This window comes from Ranitomeya variabilis, chromosome 2 (assembly GCF_051348905.1).
Source record: "Ranitomeya variabilis isolate aRanVar5 chromosome 2, aRanVar5.hap1, whole genome shotgun sequence".
NCBI lineage: Eukaryota > Metazoa > Chordata > Amphibia > Anura > Dendrobatidae > Ranitomeya > Ranitomeya variabilis.
Window position 1 is genome coordinate 794,717,020 of NC_135233.1, and position 23,154 is coordinate 794,740,173.

A 23,154-nucleotide genomic window follows, 5' to 3' on the forward strand; every position below is an offset into this window, starting at 1 on the left:
ACACTTGTAATCAAGGTCTGGACATTCATGTCTGCAGCAAGCTCAAGCCACTCAAAGGTAAAGGGGAGGAAGAAAGGAAAAAAAAAAAAAAAACTCAGAATTTCCTTTCTTATAATCCCACTTCTGCAATGCATTAAACATTCAACTTTGGCCTGGCATACTGTTATGACCCTAATGGCAGAGGGTCTCAGAAATAAATACTAAGTCTGCAAACACAAAAAAACTGCTCATAGGGCAGTGGTAACTGGGCTGACCGTATATCTAATCCTAGCACCACAAATAGCAGCAGCCGGGGAACGTGCCTACGTTGGTTCTAGACGTCTCGCGCCAGCCGGAGAACTAACTAACCCTAGAAGGGAAAAGATAGACCTTTCTTGCCTCCAGAGAAAAGACCACAAAAGTTGGATACAAGCCCCCAACAAATAATAACGGTGAGGTAAGAAGAAAAGACAAACGTAAGAATGAACTAGGTATTTAGCAAAGAGAGGCCCACTGACTAATAGCAGAATATAGTAAGATGACTTATACGGTCAGCAAAAACCCTATCAAAATTTCCACGCTGGATATTCAAGAACCCCCGAACCGTCTAACGGCCGGGGGGAGAATACCAGCCCCCTAGAGCTTCCAGCAAAATCAGGAATCACATTTAGTACAAGCTGGACAAAAATAAGAGCAATACAAATAACCAAAAAACAAGGAAGCAGGACTTAGCTTAATTTTGCACGAACCAGGACCAGCAGACAGGAGCAAACAGAAAGGACTGATTACAACGATGCCAGGCACCAGACTGAGAATTCAGGAAGTTCATATAGCAACACCCCTGGACTAACGACCCAGGTGGGTGCCAAACTGAGGAAAGACAATCCCAGAGTCATGTCACTAGTGACCACAAGAGGGAGCCAAAAAAGTCTAATTCACAACACTCACCCAGTGTCTCTTCTGGCTGGCCTTAAAGGAGTAGTATCACCCTAGAACAAATAAAATGGACGTACTTACCTATCGCAGCTGCAGCTCTTTGGGTCACAGAGTGCAGTCTAGCAGTTCCCCGTGATGTCTTCTCCTGCTTCTGGCTGTCTTTTCATCTTCCCTGGATCACTGAACCATGATGTATGATGAATGCTGCAGCAGTGGGGCCGAATGTCTACAGGCCGCTCACTCCTGCCCCATTCATCAGTCAATCCAGGGGGCAGGATGCCTCTCCTGTCACCAAGGAATTGCATATATAGATCAATTGTTGACGGTTTGTAGGTAGAGCACTGGCAGTAGTCCCAGGAAGGGGAAGGTAGACAACCGAGTCCCCGCAGCTCCAGCCGGGCACCCCAATAGAGGATATAATAACAGGTTATTACAGAAGCAGGAGAAGACATCACGGGGAACTGCTAAAGTGCACTCCGTGACCCAAGGAGCTGCAGCTGCAACAGGTAAGTATGTCCATTTTTTGGTTCTAGGGTGATACTCCTCCTTTAAGGCCAGCCAGAAGAGACACTGGGTGACTGCTGAAAAGGCAGCCACAGGAATCCCAAGCAATTGGGGTCCTGTATATTTTACCCCCAGGTATGTTCAGCCCTAGATGTTTTGATCCCTGCATATTGACCCCAAAAGTTGAGGGTGAAACATCTGGGGTCAAAATGTTAGGTGCGAAACATCAGATGGTGACACATCCAGAGACAAAATGCTGTAGGAGAAACATTCGGGGGTGAAACATCTGGGAGCGAACTGCTGGGGGAAAACTGCTGGGGGCAAAACATTGATGATGGATGGGAATTCATGAACCACAAGGGTACAAACATCCGGGGGCGAACTGCTGGGGGCGAAACATTGATGATGGACAGGAATTCATGAACCACAAGGTTACAAACATCCAGGAGCGAACTGCCGGGGGTAAACTGCTGGGGATGAAACATTGATGACGGAAAGGAATTCATGAACCACAAGGGCACAAACATCCAGGGGTGAACTGCCGGGGTCAAACTTCTGGGGGTGAAACATTGATGATGGAAAGGAATTCATGAACCACAAGGGTACAAACATCTGGGTGCGAAATGCTGGGTGCGAAACATCCGGGGGCCAAATGCTGGGGAAACATTGATGACTGATGGGAATTCATGAACCACAAGGGTACAAACATCTGGAGGCGAACTGCTGGGGGTGAAACATCCAGGGCCAAATGCTGGGGAAACATTGATGACGGATGGGAATTCATGAACTACAAGGGTGCAAACATCTGGGGTGGACTGTCGGGCGCGAAACATCCAGGGGTGAACTGCTGGGGGCGAAACATCCAGGGGTGAAATACTGGGGACGAAATGTGCGGGGGCAAAATGTACCCAGGGATGAACTGCTCGGGGCGAACTGCTGAGGGTGAAATGTGCGGGGGTAAAATGGTAAAATGTGCGGGGGCGAGACATCCTGGGGCCATATGCTGGGGATGAAATTTGCGGGGGCGAAATGTACCCAGGGACGAACTGCTGGGGGTGAACTGCTGGGGGTGAATTGCTGGGGGTGAACTGCTGGGGGCGAACTGCTGGGGGCGAAAAGTGCGGGGGTAAAATATGCGGGGGCGAAACTTCCTGGGGGCCAAAGGCTGGGAACTAAATGTGCGGGGGCGAAATGTACCCAGGGGTGAACTACTGGGGGCAAACTGCTGGGGGTGAACTGCTGGGGGCGAAACATCCTAGAACCGGTGAAGGGCTGGGATGGCTTTTCTCGCAAAGAAGTGCCGACTGGGTAGGTCATAGCATGGTGCTGTGTAGGCCATCAGGTCTTTGAAATCTTCGCTTTCAACCAACCGGTAGGGCATCATCTCTAATGAGATTAGTCTAGCAATGTGGGCGTTCAAACCCTGTGTATGCGGATGAGAGGATGAGTACTTTCTTTTCCTAACGAGAGTCTCTTGTAGGGTGAGCTGGACTGGAGAGCTGCATATGGTGGAACTAGCATTGGTGGTGGTGGTGGACATGGTGGATTGAGAGAGGGTTGGTGATGGTATTCTTGATGTTGGCCTACATACAGTGTTTCCTACCAATAACCTTGTGATTCCCTTACTGCTTTGGCCTTGCGATGATACCTCCACATTTGCTGCTGGTGGTGTCCTAACCGGTGGGCTTACAGTGAGGGAAGCAATGTAGTGTTGCGGACTACCTTCATTCTGAGGAGGTGCACCAACGGTATGTGACGTTTGGTAGTTAGTCCAGGCTTGCAAGTGCATGCTGGTTAAATGTCTATGCATGCACGTTGTATTTAAATTTTGAAGATTCTTCCCTCTGCTAAAGGTCTTTGAGCATTTCTTACAGATAACTTTTGACTGATCTTTCGGATCTTGGTTAAAAAATTGCCACACTGCACTCTTCCTACTATCGAATACCTTTTCAGGCATTGCACGCTGTGCTACTTTCACCGGATGGCCACGCTGTACTAAAACTGTTTTTGTTTTTGACACACGTTTTTGGCCTGAAACGGGCCTGCCAGATGACAGCTGTTGCGATGTAGATGGCTGCTGTGGATCATCCTCCTCCGCTTCTGAGTTACTGGCAGCGGCACCCTCTTCCCCCAATGGCTGACAATCTGGGTCAACAACTGGGTCATCTATCACCTCCTCTTCAATGCCATGTGCACCTTCCTCTGTGTCACCGTGTAAAGTGCTATAGCGTTCGGGACGGGGCACCATAGTCTCATCAGGGTCAGATTCTGGCTGAGTACACTGCGAGGGCAATTTAGTGATCTGAGTCAATGGAACAGCATAATAATCTAGCTGTGGCTGTGCATCAGAGCACTCCATGTCCGATTCATCTTGTAATGGGCAGTTAACAATTTCCCTTTCTAACCCAGGCACGGTATGTGTAAAGAGCTCCATGGAGTAACCTGTAGTGTTGCCTGACGCATCCTTCATTGTTGGTTTGGGTGAAGGACACAAGGAAATGTCTTGTTCCTGACCGGGAGCATCCACTGACGACTCACAGCTTTTATATTTTGAACTTTCTGAAGAGGAGGCGTAAGAGCTAGAGGCTGAGTCAGCAAGGAATGCCAAAACTTTTTCTTTCTGCTCCGGCTTTAAAAGCGGTTTTCCTACTCCAAGATGAGGGAGCCTTCGAGGCCTTGTGTAGCCAGATGATGACACTGGCTCAACACCTCCAGCCTTAGGTGCTATTTTGCTTTTCACACAACCACCAGATGCTCCACCACCACCACCACCATCAGTACCAGCTGGCAACGACCACCCACGGCCTCTTCCACCAGACTTCCTCATTTTTGGGAAAATGTAACCAAAATAACAACCGTTATATGGTACTCTAAAACAAGGTAGAAGGTGTATATAAACTTGTTGAGAATTTAAATCTCCCTTTTTATTTTGGGGAGACTGCACTGTTGTGTATCCGCTTTTTGGGCTCCCCTGGTGGTTGCTGGTGGTACTGGTGACTTGTTTGCACTTTGCTGCTTCTGTTCACCTGCTTCCATCAGCGTTTGGGAGTTTCCTATTTAGCCTTGCTCTCCAGTCATTTCCTTGCCGGTCATCATTGTAACCAGAGCCTTCGGTTGCATGTTCCTGCTACTAGTCTGCTGATCAGCTAAGTGGACTTTGTCCTTTGTTTTGTATCTTTAGTCCAGTTTGCAGTTTTTGTAATTCTCTGTAGCTGGAAGCTCTTGCGGGCTGAAATTGCCACTCCTGTGTCATGAGTTGACACAGGAGTCTTAAAGTAATTTCAGGATGGTTTTTTGAAAGGGTTTTCAGTTGACCGTGAAGTCCTCTTTTGTATCCTTCTGCTATCTAGTAAGTGGACCTCTCTTTGCTAAATCTACTTTCATACTGTGTATGTCTTTTCCTCTTATTTCACCGTTATTACATGTGGGGGGCTGCTATCATCTTTTGGGGTATTTCCCTAGAGGTAAGCCAGGTCTGTTTCTTCCTCTACCAGGCTTAGTTAGTCCTCCGGCTGGCGCGTGGCATTTAGGAAGCCGTAGGTATGCTCCCTGGCTACTATTAGTTGTGTGGTAGATTTAGCTCACGGTCAACTCGAGTTTCCATCACCCGAGAGCTCGTTCGTTATTTATATGTTTCTTACGTTCCCTTGCCATTGGGAACCATGACAGTATGACCGGCCATGTGTTAAACTTATTGGCAGAAGAAAGGAGAGAAAAAGGAAGTCTGTAAATTTTTTTTTTCTTTTTCCCTATGCTTGCTCCATAGTTGGATCAGTTGTATTTCAGCTCTAATTACTGCCTTTGCCTTTCTCTCCTTATAATCCTTGAATGGCTCTGAGCTCACCTGTTTAAAGATGGATCCTCAGAGTTTGGCTGCAGGTTTAAATAATCTTGCTACGAAGGTTCAAAATTTACAAGATTTTGTTATGCATACTCCTATTTCTGAACCTAAAATCCCTACACCAGAGGTGTTTTCCGGAGATAGATCTCGGTTTCTGAATTTCAAATATAATTGTAAATTATTCCTTTCTCTCAGACCTCACTCCTCAGGAGATCCTGTCCAGCAGGTTAAGATTGTAATTTCTTTGCTGCGAGGTGACCCTCAAAATTGGGCATTTTCATTGGCACCAGGGGATCCTGCGATGCTCAATGTGGATGCGTTTTTCCTGGCTTTAGGGTTGCTTTATGAGGAACCTAATTTGGAGATTCAAGCTGAAAAAGCTTTGATGGCCCTATCTCAAGGGCAAGATGAAGCTGAGATATACTGCCAAAAATTTCGTAAATGGTCTGTGCTTACTCAGTGGAATGAGTGCGCCTTAGCGGCAAATTTCAGAGAGGGCCTTTCTGATGCCGTTAAAGATGTTATGGTCGGGTTCCCTGCACCTACAGGTCTGAATGAGTCCATGACAATGGCAATTCAGATTGATCGGCGTTTGCGGGAGCGCAAGCCCGTGCACCATTTGGCGGTATCTTCTGAAGAGACGCCAGAGAAAATGCAATGTGACAGAATTATGTCCAGAAGCGAGCGGCAGAATTATAGGCGTAAAAATGGGTTATGCTTCTATTGTGGTGATTCTGCTCATGTTATATCGGCATGCTCTAAACGTACTAGGAAGGTTGACAAGTCTATTTCAATTGGCACTTTACAGTCCAAATTTATTTTGTCTGTAACCTTGATTTGTTCATTATCAGTTATTACCGTGGATGCCTATGTGGACTCTGGCGCCGCTCTGAGTCTTATGGACTGGTCCTTTGCCAGGTGCTGTGGGTTTGATTTAGAGCCTCTGGAAGTCCCTATACCTCTGAAGGGTATTGATTCTACACCTTTGGCTTGTAATAAACCACAGTTCTGGATGCAAGTGACTATGCGTATGACTCCAGACCATCAGGAGGTGATTCGCTTCCTTGTGTTGTACAATTTACATGATGTTTTGGTGCTTGGATTACCATGGTTACAGTCTCATAACCCAGTCCTTGACTGGAAAGCTATGTCTGTGTTAAGCTGGGGATGTCGGGGGGCTCATGGGGACACTCCTATGGTGCCCATTTCGTCATCTATTCCATCTGAGATTCCGGCATTTTTGTCTGATTATCATGATATTTTTGAAGAGCCTAAGATTGGTTCACTCCCTCCTCACAGGGATTGTGATTGCGCCATAGATCTGATTCCTGGCAGTAAATTTCCAAAGGGTCGTTTGTTTAACCTATCTGTACCTGAACATGCTGCTATGCGCGAGTATATTAAGGAGTCCCTGGAAAAGGGACATATTCGTCCTTCTTCATCACCTTTAGGAGCCGTTTTTTTCTTTGTCTCTAAAAAGGATGGCTCTCTGAGGCCTTGTATTGATTATCGACTCCTGAATAAAATTACAGTCAAATATCAGTATCCGTTGCCTTTGCTGACTGATTTGTTTGCTCGCATAAGGGGGGCTAAGTGGTTCTCAAAGATTGATCTTCGTGGGGCGTATAATTTGGTGCGAATTAAGCAGGGGGATGAGTGGAAAACCGCATTTAATACGCCTGAGGGCCATTTTGAGTATTTGGTAATGCCTTTCGGCCTTTCTAATGCACCTTCTGTCTTTCAGTCCTTAATGCATGATATTTTCCGTGAATATTTGGATAAATTTATGATAGTGTACTTGGATGATATTTTGATTTTTTCTGATGACTGGGAGTCTCATGTTCAGCAGGTCAGGAGGGTTTTTCAGGTTTTGCGGGAGAATTCTTTGTGTGTAAAGGGTTCAAAGTGTGTTTTTGGGGTATAATAAAGACAGGCAAGGCGCACAACCGTAAACCAAATACAAGGGAGGTGCCAAGAGGCCGGTAGTAAAAACTACATGTGTACGAAAGAAAACAGACACTACCGTAAAGCCTGCACACTACACCAATTTTTAACAATATATGAAAATTATTTTATTGGGTACACCAAAACAGCAAAAAACACATAAAACATAAGTAAAAACAGAACAATCGCACCCCACTCATAGGAACCCCTTGAGGCACTATATATACATACTAAAAATAGAGTAATGAAGATAAATACAGTAAATATGTCAATATGAATATACAATAGTCCCCACCAACATGTGGAGCAATACCAATGTGCCTAAAAATACCAATGGGAGAGACCTCCTATAGAGAACATGAAATGTACATGAACCTATGCCACCGCTAATTTTGTGGCTAATATAAATCCTGTTCGGACCAATGTGCAACCATAAGAAGATAAAGTAGAAATGGCCACGGTCTCAAATCAGACCATGAGCAAACCACCATGGCCCATAAAAAACATGTGGCAGATCCATGATCACAGATCCGTCATATGCACGAGTAAGATAGCACAAAACTAAATATATGAGCCATGTAAGAAATAACAAACAAAACAGGATAAAGGAGGATACCAACCAAAAGGAGGGGCCCCAGATGAAAAATAAGAGCGGGGTGCAACCCAACGCGTGTCGCCGTAACCCGTACGGCTTCGTCAGGGGAAGATGGATTCAAATGAACGCAGCACATATAAATACCTGCTTGCTGCTAGATGCATCGGGCGCTAGTATGAGACACAGGTGTGCAAGAAAGGCACACATGCCGGAGCCGGAAATGAGCTGAGTGAAGCAGCGTGGAACCGCGCATGGGCACAAGAGTACAGCCCAACAGCGCATGCGTGGAGAGGACAGAGGAATAGACGGCTAAAGTACAGACAGCGGCGCTAGTCCGCACACGATCATGGAACCACAGCGCCTGCGTAAACAAATCAGGGCATAAAATTACACCAGGCCAATGAGGCCATAGTGCAAAAAGTAATGGAAACCCACCTAGCCAGTTTATTCTAATACAGAGGTGCCCTGATCAAGAATAGAGTTATAATGTGCATAGGCACAATAATAAGAGCAAGCATAAGCCGATCAATACAAGAACAGCCCAGGGACCTAGAAGTAACAGTGCAAAAACTATACGACGGGCCCAATGAGAATAACATCAACCTAATAAGTAGAAAAAACCTATTAAACTATACACAAAACAAGACAAGGCGCCACAACATATAGGGGGATACTGACACATATAAACATATATCCACACATACCCATGTACACCAACATATATAGGATATAACATAAGCAATACATAAAGATAAAAAAAGTGAAATAAAAAAGAAGAAGAAGAGAAAATAAAAAATAAAACCATAGACACCAGGGCCCATGGCAGAATACATGTATGCGTCAATACCCATAATGTGGCCATAAATCCACCAGGCAAACTTACAATAGGGAAAACAAAGAAAAGTGCAAAATTACACATATGCATAGCAGCAGGGCCCGAAGCCAGGCCCGAAATAACAAACCCAGAAAGCCCACCGAAAGAAAGGGAATGGAAATCACGGATCCCATCAGGTCCAAAGGGGCGGCATATTGACAACTAGATGGGTATTTCCTGAAGGAACTACAGATAGTGCTTTGGAATGGTGCCCGGGCTGCCCCTGCAAGACTTTCACACTTGGGTGCCCCTCAGGCGGTCCGATTTGGTGGGTTGGGTCAATCTGGGTCTGATTTTGTGGGCGGGGTAAATCTAGGTCCGATTCGGTGGGCGGGGTCACTTTTGGTCCGATTCTGTGGGCGCGGCCACTCTGGGTCCGATTCGGTGGGCGGAGCCACTCTGGGTCCGATTTGGTGGGCGGGGCACCTTAGGGACCAATTTGGTGGGTGGGGTCACTCGGTCCGATTTGGTGGGCTGGGCACCTCAGGGTCTGATTTGGTGGGCTGGGCACCTCAGGGTCCGATTTGGTGGGTGGGGTCACTCTGGGTCCGATTTGGTGGGCGGGGTCACTCTGGGCCCGATTTGGTGGAAGGGGTCACTCTGGGTCCGATTTGGTGGAAGGGGTCACTCTGGGTCTGATTTGGTGGAAGGGGTCACTCTGGGTCCGATTTGGTGGGCGGAGCCACTCTGGGTCCGATTTGGTGGGCGGGGTCACTCTGGGTCTGATTTAGGGGGCGGGGTCACTCTGGGTCCGATTTGGTGGGCCGGGCCCCTCGGGGTCCGATTTGGTGGGCCGGGCCTCTCGGGTTCCGAATTGGTGAGCGGGGTAATCTACTATCTAATTATCTAAGGGCACTTCCGTCTTTCTGTCTCACAACACCGCTACGTCATCATCTCGTGAGACCGCAATGCACTCTTGGGACCGGAGCGCGCAACAAGCATCGGGTACCGGCCACTCCAGGTGCAACAAGCATCGTGTACCGGCCGCTCTAGGAGGTGCAACAACCATCAGATACCGGCCGCTCCAGGAGGTGAGTATGTAACTTTTTTATTTTAATTCTTTTTTTTTTTAACAGGGATATGCAGTATACTATGTGACTGGACAATATACTACGTGACTGGGCAGTATAACTACGTGGCTCTGCGCTGTATACTGCGTGGCTCTGTGCTGTATACTGCGTGGCTCTGCGCTGTATACTACGCGGCTCTGCGCTGTATACTACGCGGCTCTGCGCTGTATACTGCGTGGCTCTGCGCTGTGTACTGCGCGGCTCTGCGCTGTGTACTGCACGGCTCTGCGCTGTGTACTGCGCGGCTCTGCACTGTGTACTGCGCATTCTGCGCTGTATACTGCGCGGCTCTGCGCTGTATACTGCGCAGCTCTGCGCAGCTCTGCGCTTTGTACTGCGCGGCTCTGCGCTATATACTGCGTGGCTCTTCGCTGTATACTACGCGGCTCTGCGCTGTGTACTGCGCGGCTCTGCACTGTGTACTGCGCGTGTCCGTGCTGTGTACTGCGCGTGTCTGCGCTGTATACTGCGGGGCTCTGCACTGTATACTGCGGGGCTCTGCGCTGTATACTACGCGGCTCAGCGCTGTATACTGCGCGGCTCTGCGCTGCATACTGCGTGGCTCTACGCTGCGTACTGCGCGGCTCTGCGCTGTATACTGGGTGGCTCTGCGCTGTGTACTGCGCGGCTCTGTGCTGTGTACTGTGCGGCTCTGCACTGTGTACTGCACGGCTCTGCGCTGTGTACTGCGCGGCTCTGCGCTGTGTACTGCACGGCTCTGCGCTTTATACTGTGCGGCTCTGCGCTCTGTACTGCGCGGCTCTGCGCTGTGTACTGCGCAGCTCTGCGCTGTATACTGCGCGGCTCTGCGCTGTGTACTGCGCGGCTCTGCGCTGTGTACTGCGCGGCTCTGCGCTGTGTACTGCGCGGCTCTGCGCTGTGTACTGCGCGGCTCTGCGCTGTGTACTGCGCGGCTCTGCGCTGTGTACTGCACGGCTCTGCGCGGTATACTGCGCGGCTCTGCGCTTTATACTGTGCGGCTCTGCGCTCTGTACTGCACGGCTCTGCGCTGTCTACTGCGCGGCTCTGCGCTGTGTACTGCTCGGCTCTGCGCTGTGTACTGCGCGGCTCTCCGCTTTATACTGCGCGGCTCTGCGCTTTATACTGCGCGGCTCTGCGCTGTGTACTGCACGGCTCTGCGCTGTGTACTGCGCGGCTCTGCGCTGTGTACTGCGCGGCTCTGCACTGTGTACTGCACGGCTCTGCGCGGTATACTGCGCGGCTCTGCGCTTTATACTGTGCGGCTCTGCGCTCTGTACTGCACGGCTCTGCGCTGTCTACTGCGCGGCTCTGCGCTGTGTACTGCTCGGCTCTGCGCTGTGTACTGCGCGGCTCTCCGCTTTATACTGCGCGGCTCTGCGCTTTATACTGCGCGGCTTTGCGCTGTGTACTGCATGGCTCTGCGCTGTGTACTGCGCGGCTCTGCGCTGTGTACTGCACGGCTCTGCGCTGTGTACTGCACGGCTCTGCGCTTTATACTGCGCGGCTCTGCGCTGTGTACTGCGCGGCTCTGCGCTGTGTACTGCACGGCTCTGCGCTTTATACTGCGCGGCTCTGCGCTGTGTACTGCACGGCTCTGCGCTGTGTACTGCGCGGCTCTGCGCTGTGTACTGCGCGGCTCTGCGCTTTATACTGCGCGGCTCTGCGCTTTATACTGCGCGGCTCTGCGCTGTGTACTGCGCGGCTCTGCGCTGTGTACTGCGCGGCTCTGCGCTGTGTACTGCACGGCTCTGCGCTTTATACTGCGCGGCTCTGCGCTGTGTACTGCACGGCTCTGCGCTGTGTACTGCGCGGCTCTGCGCTGTGTACTGCACGGCTCTGCGCTTTAAACTGCGCGGCTCTGCGCTGTGTACTGCACGGCTCTGCGCTGTGTACTGCGCGGCTCTGCGCTGTGTACTGCGCGGCTCTGCGCTGTGTACTGCGCGGCTCTGCGCTGTGTACTGCGCGGCTCTGCGCTGTGTACTGCACGGCTCTGCGCTTTATACTGCGCGGCTCTGCGCTGTGTACTGCACGGCTCTGCGCTGTGTACTGTGCGGCTCTGCGCTGTGTACTGCACGGCTCTGCGCTTTATACTGCGCGGCTCTGCGCTGTGTACTGCACGGCTCTGCGCTGTGTACTGCGCGGCTCTGCGCTGTGTACTGCGCGGCTCTGCGCTTTATACTGCGCGGCTCTGCGCTGTGTACTGCGCGGCTCTGCGCTGTGTACTGCGCGGCTCTGCGCTGTGTACTGCGCGGCTCTGCACTGTATACTGCGTGGCTGTGCAATATACTACGTGGACATGCATATTCTAGAATACCCGATGAGTTAGAATCGGGCCACAGTCTAATAATCATAAGACTACGGATAGTGGTTTGGAATTGTGCTGTACTGTCACTTTAAGAGCTGATATTATCTGACAAAACTTGTGACCTGGTGAGCTGATGTAGACTTCATAGGCGTTGGCATAGTAACTGTGTCTGACTGCGCATATCAATGAGCTAATCAGCCAGGTGGCAGTTATTTTTAGAAATTGCCTCAGAAACCAGCCCATTATAAACGTATAGGAAAATTTCTCCATTGAAACGCATTGAAAGACTTTTTTCAAACACAAATTGCGCAAAAACTACAAATCCGATCGACACGAAAAATACTTAGCACACCTCTCAGGAACGCTGGCTTCGAAATGACACCTCACTGGAGTCTGTGAGTTTAGCGGTTCGGGCCGCATTACGTGCGGACTGAATAATAAGAATAAGAAGAAGTTTACCACGGTGGAATAACAGTATAGTGCTTTGTTCCAAAGCACTATAACTAGATGGGTATTTCCTGAAGGAACTACAGATAGTGCTTTGGAATGGTGCCCGGGCTGCCCCTGCAAGACTTTCACACTTGGGTGCCCCTCAGGCGGTCCGATTTGGTGGGTTGGGTCAATCTGGGTCTGATTTTGTGGGCGGGGTAAATCTAGGTCCGATTCGGTGGGCGGGGTCACTTTTGGTCCGATTCTGTGGGCGCGGCCACTCTGGGTCCGATTCGGTGGGCGGAGCCACTCTGGGTCCGATTTGGTGGGCGGGGCACCTTAGGGACCAATTTGGTGGGTGGGGTCACTCGGTCCGATTTGGTGGGCTGGGCACCTCAGGGTCCGATTTGGTGGGTGGGGTCACTCTGGGTCCGATTTGGTGGGCGGGGTCACTCTGGGCCCGATTTGGTGGAAGGGGTCACTCTGGGCCCGATTTGGTGGAAGGGGTCACTCTGGGTCTGATTTGGTGGAAGGGGTCACTCTGGGTCCGATTTGGTGGGCGGAGCCACTCTGGGTCCGATTTGGTGGGCGGGGTCACTCTGGGTCTGATTTAGGGGGCGGGGTCACTCTGGGTCCGATTTGGTGGGCCGGGCCCCTCGGGTTCCGAATTGGTGAGCGGGGTAATCTACTATCTAATTATCTAAGGGCACTTCCGTCTTTCTGTCTCACAACACCGCTACGTCATCATCTCGTGAGACCGCAATGCACTCTTGGGACCGGAGCGCGCAACAAGCATCGGGTACCGGCCACTCCAGGTGCAACAAGCATCGTGTACCGGCCGCTCTAGGAGGTGCAACAACCATCAGATACCGGCCGCTCCAGGAGGTGAGTATGTAACTTTTTTATTTTAATTCTTTTTTTTTTTAACAGGGATATGCAGTATACTATGTGACTGGACAATATACTACGTGACTGGGCAGTATAACTACGTGGCTCTGCGCTGTATACTGCGTGGCTCTGTGCTGTATACTGCGTGGCTCTGCGCTGTATACTACGCGGCTCTGCACTGTATACTACGCGGCTCTGCGCTGTATACTGCGTGGCTCTGCGCTGTGTACTGCGCGGCTCTGCGCTGTGTACTGCACGGCTCTGCGCTGTGTACTGCGTGGCTCTGCGCTGTGTACTGCGTGGCTATTCGCTGTATACTACGCGGCTCTGCGCTGTGTACTGCGCGGCTCTGCGCTGTGTACTGCGCGTGTCCGTGCTGTGTACTGCGTGTGTCTGCGCTGTATACTGCGCGGCTCTGCGCTGTGTACTGCGCGTGTCCGTGCTGTGTACTGCGTGTGTCTGCGCTGTATACTGCGCGGCTCTGCGCTGTGTACTGCGCGTGTCCGTGCTGTGTACTGCGTGTGTCTGCGCTGTATACTGCGCGGCTCTGCGCTGTGTACTGCGCGGCTCTGCACTGTGTACTGCACGGCTCTGCGCTGTATACTGCGGGTCTCTGCACTGTATACTACGCGGCTCTGCGCTGTATACTGCGCGGCTCTGCGCTGTATACTGCGTGACTCTACGCTGTGTACTGCGCGGCTCTGCGCTGTATACTGGGCGGCTCTGCGCTGTATACTGGGCGGCTCTGCGCTGTGTACTGCGCGGCTCTGCGCTGTGTACTGCGCGGCTCTGCGCTGTGTACTGCGCGGCTCTGCGCTGTGTACTGCGCGGCTCTGCGCTGTGTACTGCGCGGCTCTGCGCTGTGTACTGCGCGGCTCTGCGCTGTGTACTGCGCGGCTCTGCGCTGTGTACTGCGCGGCTCTGCGCTGTGTACTGCGCGGCTCTGCGCTTTACACTGCGCGGCTTTGCGCTTTATACTGCGCGGCTCTGCGCTGTGTACTGCGCGGCTCTGCGCTGTGTACTGCGCGGCTCTGCGCTGTGTACTGCGCGGCTCTCCGCTTTATACTGCGCGGCTCTGCGCTGTGTACTGCGCGGCTCTGCGCTGTGTACCGCGCGGCTCTGCGCTTTATACTGCGCGGCTCTGCGCTTTGTACTGCGCGGCTCTGCGCTGTGTACTGCGCGGCTCTGCGCTGTGTACTGCGCGGCTCTGCGCTGTGTACTGCGCGGCTCTGCGCTGTGTACTGCGCGGCTCTGCGCTGTGTACTGCGCGGCTCTGCGCTGTGTACTGCGCGGCTCTGCGCTGTGTACTGCGCGGCTCTGCGCTGTGTACTGCGCGGCTCTGCGCTGTGTACTGCGCGGCTCTGCGCTGTGTACTGCGTGGCTCTGCGCTTTATACTGCGCGCCTCTGCGCTTTGTACTGCGCGGCTCTGCGCTGTGTACTGCGCGGCTCTGCGCTGTGTACTGCGCGGCTCTGCGCTGTGTACTGCGCGGCTCTGCGCTGTGTACTGCGCGGCTCTGCGCTGTGTACTGCACGGCTCTGCACTGTATACTGCGTGGCTGTGCAATATACTACGTGGACATGCATATTCTAGAATACCCGATGAGTTAGAATCGGGCCACAGTCTAATAATCATAAGACTACGGATAGTGGTTTGGAATTGTGCTGTACTGTCACTTTAAGAGCTGATATTATCTGACAAAACTTGTGACCTGGTGAGCTGATGTAGATTTCATAGGCGTTGGCATAGTAACTGTGTCTGACTGCGCATATCAATGAGCTAATCAGCCAGGTGGCAGTTATTTTTAGAAATTGCCTCAGAAACCAGCCCATTATAAACGTATAGGAAAATTTCTCCATTGAAACGCATTGAAAGACTTTTTTCAAACACAAATTGCGCAAAAACTACAAATCCGATCGACACGAAAAATACTTAGCACACCTCTCAGGAACGCTGGCTTCGAAATGACACCTCACTGGAGTCTGTGAGTTTAGCGGTTCGGGCCGCATTACGTGCGGACTGAATAATAAGAATAAGAAGAAGTTTACCACGGTGGAATAACAGTATAGTGCTTTGTTCCAAAGCACTATAACTAGATGGGTATTTCCTGAAGGAACTACAGATAGTGCTTTGGAATGGTGCCCGGGCTGCCCCTGCAAGACTTTCACACTTGGGTGCCCCTCAGGCGGTCCGATTTGGTGGGTTGGGTCAATCTGGGTCTGATTTTGTGGGCGGGGTAAATCTAGGTCCGATTCGGTGGGCGGGGTCACTTTTGGTCCGATTCTGTGGGCGCGGCCACTCTGGGTCCGATTCGGTGGGCGGAGCCACTCTGGGTCCGATTTGGTGGGCGGGGCACCTTAGGGACCAATTTGGTGGGTGGGGTCACTCGGTCCGATTTGGTGGGCTGGGCACCTCAGGGTCTCATTTGGTGGGCTGGGCACCTCAGGGTCCGATTTGGTGGGTGGGGTCACTCTGGGTCCGATTTGGTGGAAGGGGTCACTCTGGGTCTGATTTGGTGGAAGGGGTCACTCTGGGTTCGATTTGGTGGGCGGAGCCACTCTGGGTCCGATTTGGTGGGCGGGGTCACTCTGGGTCTGATTTGGTGGGCGGGGTCACTCTGGGTCCGATTTGGTGAGCCGGGCCCCTCGGGGTCCGATTTGGTGAGCGGGGTAATCTACTATATAATTGTCTAAGGGCACTTCCGTCTTTCTGTCTCACAACACCGCTACGTCATCATCTCATGAGACCGCAATGCACTCTTGGGACCGGAGCACGCAACAAGCATCGGGTACCGGCCACTCCAGGTGCAACAAGCATCGTGTACCGGCCGCTCTAGGAGGTGCAACAACCATCAGATACCGGCCGCTCCAGGAGGTGAGTATGTAACTTTTTTATTTTAATTCTTTTTTTTTTTTTTAACAGGGATATGCAGTATACTATGTGACTGGACAATATACTACGTGACTGGGCAGTATAACTACGTGGCTATGCGCTGTATACTGCGTGGCTCTGCGCTGTATACTGCGTGGCTCTGCGCTGTATACTACGCGGCTCTGCGCTGTATACTACGCGGCTCTGCGCTGTATACTGCGCGGCTCTGCGCTTTGTACTGCGCGGCTCTGCGCTATATACTGCGTGGCTCTTCGCTGTATACTACGCGGCTCTGCGCTGTGTACTGCGCGGCTCTGCGCTGTGTACTGCGCGTGTCCGTGCTGTGTACTGCGTGTGTCTGCGCTGTATACTGTGCGGCTCTGCGCTGTGTACTGCGCGGCTCTGCACTGTGTACTGCACGGCTCTGCGCTGTATACTGCGGGGCTCTGCACTGTATACTGCGGGGCTCTGCGCTGTATACTACGCGGCTCTGCGCTGTATACTGCGCGGCTGCGCTGTGTACTGCGCGGCTCTGCGCTGTATACTGCGCGGCTCTGCGCTGTGTACTGCGCGGCTCTGCGCTGTGTACTGCGCGGCTCTGCGCTGTGTACTGTGCGGCTCTGCGCTGTGTACTGCGCGGCTCTGCGCTTTGTACTGCGCGGCTCTGCACTGTATACTGCGTGGCTCTGCGCTGTGTACTGCGCGGCTCTGCGCTGTGTACTGCGCGGCTCTGCGCTGTGTACTGCGCGGCTCTGCGCTTTCTACTGCGCGACTCTGCGCTGTGTACTGCGCGGCTCTGCGCTGTGTACTGCGCGGCTCTGCGCTGTGTACTGCGCGGCTCTGCGCTGTGTACTGCGCGGCTCTGCGCTTTATACTGCGCGACTCTGCGCTTTGTACTGCGCGGCTCTGCGCTGTGTACTGCGCGGCTCTGCGCTGTGTACTGCGCGGCTCTGCGCTGTGTACTGCGCGGATCTGCGCTGTGTACTGCGCGGCTCTGCGCTGTATACTGCGCGGCTCTGCTCTGTGTACTGCGCGGCTCTGCGCTGTGTACTGCGTGGCTCTGCGCTTTATACTGCGCGACTCTGCGCTTTGTACTGCGCGGCTCTGCGCTGTGTACTGCGCGGCTCTGCGCTGTGTACTGCGCGGCTCTGCACTGTATACTGCGTGGCTGTGCAATATACTACGTGGACATGCATATTCTAGAATACCCGATGAGTTAGAATCGGGCCACAGTCTAATAATCATATGACTACAGATAGTGGTTTGGAATTGTGCTGTACTGTCACTTTAAGAGCTGATATTATCTGACAAAACTTGTGACCTGGTGAGCTGATGTAGACTTCATAGGCGTTGGCATAGTAACTGTGTCTGACTGCACATATCAATGAGCTAATCAGCCAGGTGGCAGTTATTTTTAGAAATTGCCTCAGAAACCAGCCCATTATAAACGCATAGGAAAATTTCTCTATTGAAACGCATTGAAAGACTTTTTTCAAACACAAATTGCGCAAAAACTACAAATCCGATCGGCACGAAAAATACTTAGCACTCCTCTCAGGAACGCTGGCTTCGAAATGACACCTCACTGGAGTCTGTGAGTTTAGCGGTTCGGGCCGCATTACGTGCGGACTGAATAATAAGAATAAGAAGAAGTTTACCACGGTGGAATAACAGTATAGTGCTTTGTTCCAAAGCACTATAACTAGATGGGTATTTCCTGAAGGAACTACAGATAGTGCTTTGGAATGGTGCCCGGGCTGCCCCTGCAAGACTTTCACACTTGGGTGCCCCTCAGGTGGTCCGATTTGGTGGGTTGGGTCAATCTGGGTCTGATTTTGTGGGCGGGGTAAATCTAGGTCCGATTCGGTGGGCGGGGTCACTTTTGGTCCGATTCTGTGGGCGCGGCCACTCTGGGTCCGATTCGGTGGGCGGAGCCACTCTGGGTCCGATTTGGTGGGCGGGGCACCTTAGGGACCAATTTGGTGGGTGGGGTCACTCGGTCCGATTTGGTGGGCTGGGCACCTCAGGGTCTGATTTGGTGGGCTGGGCACCTCAGGGTCCGATTTGGTGGGTGGGGTCACTCTGGGTCCGATTTGGTGGGCGGGGTCACTCTGGGCCCGATTTGGTGGAAGGGGTCACTCTGGGTCCGATTTGGTGGAAGGGGTCACTCTGGGTCTGATTTGGTGGAAGGGGTCACTCTGGGTCCGATTTGGTGGGCGGAGCCACTCTGGGTCCGATTTGGTGGGCGGGGTCACTCTGGGTCTGATTTAGGGGGCGGGGTCACTCTGGGTCCGATTTGGTGGGCCGGGCCCCTCGGGGTCCGATTTGGTGGGCCGGGCCTCTCGGGTTCCGAATTGGTGAGCGGGGTAATCTACTATCTAATTATCTAAGGGCACTTCCGTCTTTCTGTCTCACAACACCGCTACGTCATCATCTCGTGAGACCGCAATGCACTCTTGGGACCGGAGCGCGCAACAAGCATCGGGTACCGGCCACTCCAGGTGCAACAAGCATCGTGTACCGGCCGCTCTAGGAGGTGCAACAACCATCAGATACCGGCCGCTCCAGGAGGTGAGTATGTAACTTTTTTATTTTAATTCTTTTTTTTTTTAACAGGGATATGCAGTCTACTATGTGACTGGACAATATACTACGTGACTGGGCAGTATAACTACGTGGCTCTGCGCTGTATACTGCGTGGCTCTGTGCTGTATACTGCGTGGCTCTGCGCTGTATACTACGCGGCTCTGCGCTGTATACTACGCGGCTCTGCGCTGTATACTGCGTGGCTCTGCACTGTGTACTGCGCGGCTCTGCGCTGTGTACTGCACGGCTCTGCGCTGTGTACTGCGCGGCTCTGCACTGTGTACTGCGCGGCTCTGCGCTGTATACTGCGCAGCTCTGCGCAGCTCTGCGCTTTGTACTGCGCGGCTCTGCGCTATATACTGCGTGGCTCTTCGCTGTATACTACGCGGCTCTGCGCTGTGTACTGCGCGGCTCTGCGCTGTGTACTGCGCGTGTCCGTGCTGTGTACTGTGCGTGTCTGTGCTGTATACTGCGGGGCTCTGCACTGTATACTGCGGGGCTCTGCGCTGTATACTACGCGGCTCAGCGCTGTATACTGCGCGGCTCTGCGCTGCATACTGCGTGGCTCTACGCTGCGTACTGCGCGGCTCTGCGCTGTATACTGGGTGGCTCTGCGCTGTGTACTGCGCGGCTCTGTGCTGTGTACTGTGCGGCTCTGCGCTGTGTACTGCGCGGCTCTGCGCTGTGTACTGCGCGGCTCTGCGCTTTATACTGTGCGGCTCTGCGCTCTGTACTGCGCGGCTCTGCGCTGTGTACTGCGCAGCTCTGCGCTGTATACTGCGCGGCTCTGCGCTGTGTTCTGCGCGGCTCTACGCTGTGTACTGCGCGGCTCTGCGCTGTGTACTGCTCGGCTCTGCGCTGTGTACTGCGCGGCTCTGCGCTGTGTACTGCGCGGCTCTGCGCTGTGTACTGCGCGGCTCTGCGCTGTGTACTGCGCGGCTCTGCGCTGTGTACTGCGCGGCTCTGCGCTGTGTACTGCACGGCTCTGCGCGGTATACTGCGCGGCTCTGCGCTTTATACTGTGCGGCTCTGCGCTCTGTACTGCACGGCTCTGCGCTGTCTACTGCGCGGCTCTGCGCTGTGTACTGCTCGGCTCTGCGCTGTGTACTGCGCGGCTCTCCGCTTTATACTGCGCGGCTCTGCGCTTTATACTGCGCGGCTTTGCGCTGTGTACTGCATGGCTCTGCGCTGTGTACTGCGCGGCTCTGCGCTGTGTACTGCACGGCTCTGCGCTGTGTACTGCACGGCTCTGCGCTTTATACTGCGCGGCTCTGCGCTGTGTACTGCACGGCTCTGCGCTGTGTACTGCGCGGCTCTGCGCTGTGTACTGCACGGCTCTGCGCTTTATACTGCGTGGCTCTGCGCTGTGTACTGCACGGCTCTGCGCTGTGTACTGCGCGGCTCTGCGCTGTGTACTGCGCGGCTCTGCGCTTTATACTGCGCGGCTCTGCGCTTTATACTGTGCGGCTCTGCGCTGTGTACTGCGCGGCTCTGCGCTGCGTACTGCGCGGCTCTGCGCTGTGTACTGCACGGCTCTGCGCTTTATACTGCGCGGCTCTGCGCTGTGTACTGCACGGCTCTGCGCTGTGTACTGCGCGGCTCTGCGCTGTGTACTGCACGGCTCTGCGCTTTAAACTGCGCGGCTCTGCGCTGTGTACTGCACGGCTCTGCGCTGTGTACTGCGCGGCTCTGCGCTGTGTACTGCGCGGCTCTGCGCTTTATACTGCGCGGCTCTGCGCTGTGTACTGCGCGGCTCTGCGCTGTGTACTGCGCGGCTCTGCGCTGTGTACTGCACGGCTCTGCGCTTTATACTGCGCGGCTCTGCGCTGTGTACTGCACGGCTCTGCGCTGTGTACTGCGCGGCTCTGCGCTTTATACTGCGCGGCTCTGCGCTGTGTACTGCACGGCTCTGCGCTGTGTACTGCGCGGCTCTGCGCTGTGTACTGCGTGGCTCTGCGCTTTATACTGCGCGGCTCTGCGCTGTGTACTGCGCGGCTCTGCGCTGTGTACTGTGCGGCTCTGCGCTGTGTACTGCACGGCTCTGCACTGTATACTGCGTGGCTGTGCAATATACTACGTGGACATGCATATTCTAGAATACCCGATGAGTTAGAATCGGGCCACAGTCTAATAATCATAAGACTACGGATAGTGGTTTGGAATTGTGCTGTACTGTCACTTTAAGAGCTGATATTATCTGACAAAACTTGTGACCTGGTGAGCTGATGTAGATTTCATAGGAGTTGGCATAGTAACTGTGTCTGACTGCGCATATCAATGAGCTAATCAGCCAGGTGGCAGTTATTTTTAGAAATTGCCTCAGAAACCAGCCCATTATAAACGTATAGGAAAATTTCTCCATTGAAACGCATTGAAAGACTTTTTTCAAACACAAATTGCGCAAAAACTACAAATCCGATCGACACGAAAAATACTTAGCACACCTCTCAGGAACGCTGGCTTCGAAATGACACCTCACTGGAGTCTGTGAGTTTAGCGGTTCGGGCCGCATTACGTGCGGACTGAATAATAAGAATAAGAAGAAGTTTACCACGGTGGAATAACAGTATAGTGCTTTGTTCCAAAGCACTATAATAAGAAGAAGTTATCCACGATGGAATAACAGTATAGTGCTTTGTTCCAAAGCACTATAACTAGATGGGTATTTCCTGAAGGAACTACAGATAGTGCTTTGGAATGGTGCCCGGGCTGCCCCTGCAAGACTTTCACACTTGGGTGCCCCTCAGGCGCTGGTTTGGTAGTTGTAGCCCCTCAGGGTTGAACTTAACCCCTGGGGACCTGCTGAGGCCACTTGCGCCTCCTAGGGCCCATTTTTTGATCTTCAGAAAATGTAAGAGCAAATTAAAAATGGAAATTGCAGATCTGACATCGGCCAACATGTGGAAGATCCCCAGAACATATAAGGTGAAGTTTAAATGTGTCAAGACTAGGGTTGAGCTGAACCGTTCCCTGAGGTTCGTTATTAGTAGCGAATCTTGTGTGTTTGTATTCACTTTTGGTGCATACGAACACACGCTTAAAGTTCGTTCCCCCAAATTTTTTTTTTTTCTGTCATCTTACCTGTCGGCGGCGTGGGGTCAGCAGAGCAGGTTTCCAGGATCAGCACCATTCACAGGTCCCGGCATCAGCACCATCAGCAGCTCCCGGCATCATCACCATCGGCAGGTCCTGGCCTCATCACCATCGGCAGGTCCCAGCATCATCGGCATGTCCCAACATCAGCACCATCGGGAAGGTCTCGGCATCAGCACCATCGGCAGGTCCCGGCATCAGCACCATCGGCAGGTCACAGCATCATCACCATCGGCAGGTCACAGCATCATCATCATCGGCAGGTCCCACAGCATCGGAGTAGCAGGTCCCGGCATCAGCAGCATGTGAGATGACAGCGAAAGAGCAGGTCCCGGCATCAGTGGAGTCAATGGGTTAAGAGCAGGGACTCTTCCGGAGCTCTGGAGTCCCTGCTCGTAACCCATTGACTCCACCGCCTATGCCGCTATGCATATGCATATGCGTACACATAAGACAATATGCGTACGTATATGAGAGAATATGTGTACGCATATTAGCGAATATATGTACGCATATTAGCGAATATGCATACGTACAGTATATACGCACTTTTTCCCCTATTGCGTATGTTCGTATTCGTGTGTATTAGTATTCAGATTCGTACAAAAAAAAGTTAGTATTTGGAAATGGTTCCAACTATCGGCAAAAAGACGGTTTCGGCTCATCCCTAGTCAAGATCACTAGCAATATCGTCTGCCAAAAGCGGCTACCAAAGATCTAGCAATCAGATTTCTCTAAGCTTAAACTTGGTCGAGAACCGGGCACCAAGCAATCATTTGCTCATCTCTATCTGCTAGCAGATGATATTGCAACCAATATTGTATTGTGTAAAGCCCACCATGCAAAATTCTCACATTCATTTGTTTGTCTACTTTTTTGTACCACAATGATTGTATATGAGGTCTTGGTTAGTATTCTGCCCAAATTTCAGTTTTTAAAAACGTAATTTATGCAAAATGCAACTCTTAAAAAAAAAAAAGTAGCTGAAAATTTGTGCAGCAATACGTAAGCTCGCAAGCCACGTCAAGGCTCCTCATCTTCTTGCGAGTCCTAACTAACTAAAAAAAATAAAAGGGGAGACTATCTAAGCTAGGGTGGTCAAAATTTAGAGTAGCCAATGTACATTTGGCTTTGCGAATAAAAAAAAAAAGTTTGATTGCAAAAAATTCTTTTTTTTTTTTTTTTTACATTTTACTCCTTTTATTTGCATTTAGCAGAGGAGCCATTAATAATGGCGTGTATTATAGGACAGGAGCTG